The sequence below is a fragment of the Limulus polyphemus genome, unplaced genomic scaffold (assembly GCF_000517525.1).
Source record: "Limulus polyphemus unplaced genomic scaffold, Limulus_polyphemus-2.1.2 Scaffold3721, whole genome shotgun sequence".
NCBI lineage: Eukaryota > Metazoa > Arthropoda > Merostomata > Xiphosura > Limulidae > Limulus > Limulus polyphemus.
Genome location: NW_013669331.1, coordinates 80,336 through 81,711, shown reverse-complemented (window position 1 = coordinate 81,711; position 1,376 = coordinate 80,336). Strand labels below are relative to the sequence as shown.

Genomic DNA, 1,376 nt, shown 5'->3' with positions numbered 1-1,376 from the left:
AGCCACAATACAACACTCCACCAATTAACGCCTTCCACGAGCTAGATACCACCACCTGTTTACCCATACCTATAAATATCCACCAACGGTAATCACAATTCACACAACATTCAGCCTTGATAATGGATGCAGAACGCATTCGAAACGCGTCGGGCCAACTCATCACTATCCACAACTTTTACCCGTTGTTCTAATAACGTTGAAACGGCTTATCGACTTCTTGAGAAGAATTCTAAGAAGAGAGTAAACCTACAGACATCGGTCTTGTTTAACAAAATCTGTCACCAAAGTACACTAACTATTGTAAGTAAACGTAAATATCAAAGTGTGGAATTTCTGTTCTGTATATATTGTTAAACTGTTAAATTTAGATTGTATAATGAAAACTGGCATGTCTTGAACTTGTTTTCACAATTTGGATAATTAATAATAACTCAAAATTTATAGTATACTGTATTCCTAGAAATCCTGAGATTCTGACTGTTACTACTAGCACTAATAACTCAAAAGTTGTAGTAAACTGTATTCCTAGAAATGCTGAGAATCTGACAGTTACTACTAGTACTGATAACTCAAAATTTATAGTAAACTGTATTCCTAGAAATCCTGAGATTCTGACAGTTACTACTAGTACTGATAACTCAAAAGTTGTAGTAAACTGTATTCCTAGAAATCCTGAGATTCTGACAGTTACTACTAGTACTGATAACTCAAAAGTTATAGTAAACTGTATTCCTAGAAATCCTGAGATTCTGAAAGTTACTACTAGTACTAATAACTCAAAAGTTGTAGTAAACTGTATTCCTAGAAACCTGAGATTCTGACAGTTACTACTAGTACTAATAACTCAAAAGTTGTAGTAAACTGTATTCCTAGAAATCCTGAGATTCTAACAGTTACTACTAGTACTAATAACTCAAAAGTTAAGGTATAATTTATTCCTAGAAACCTGAGATTCTGACAGTTACTACAAGTACTAATAACTCAAAAGTTATAGTAAACTGTATTCCTAGAAATCCTGAGATTCTGACAGTTACTACTAGTACTAATAACTCAAAAGTTATGGTAAAATTTAATCCTAGAAACCTGAGATTCTGACAGTTACTACTAGTACTAATAACTCAAAAGTTATGGTAAAATTTATTCCTAGAAATCTTGAGATACCAACAGTTACTACAAGAAATGCAGAGATTCTGACAGTTACTACTAGTACTAATAACTCAAAAGTTATGGTCAAATTTATTCCTAGAAATGCTGATATTCTGACAGTTACTACTAGTACTAATAACTCAAAAGTTATAGTAAACTGTATTCCTAGAAACCTGAGATTCTGACAGTTACTACTAGTACTAATAACTCAAAAGTTGTAGTAAACT

The 1,376-nt window shown here is 32.4% G+C and overlaps 1 protein-coding gene across 3 annotated transcripts in view; it reads left to right on the top strand.

Annotated features, from left to right (window-relative positions):
• Positions 1 to 1,376, top strand: part of LOC106469917 (cysteine-rich with EGF-like domain protein 2) — a 27,031-nt gene that overhangs the window by 9,736 nt on the left and 15,919 nt on the right. The window lies entirely within an intron of this gene.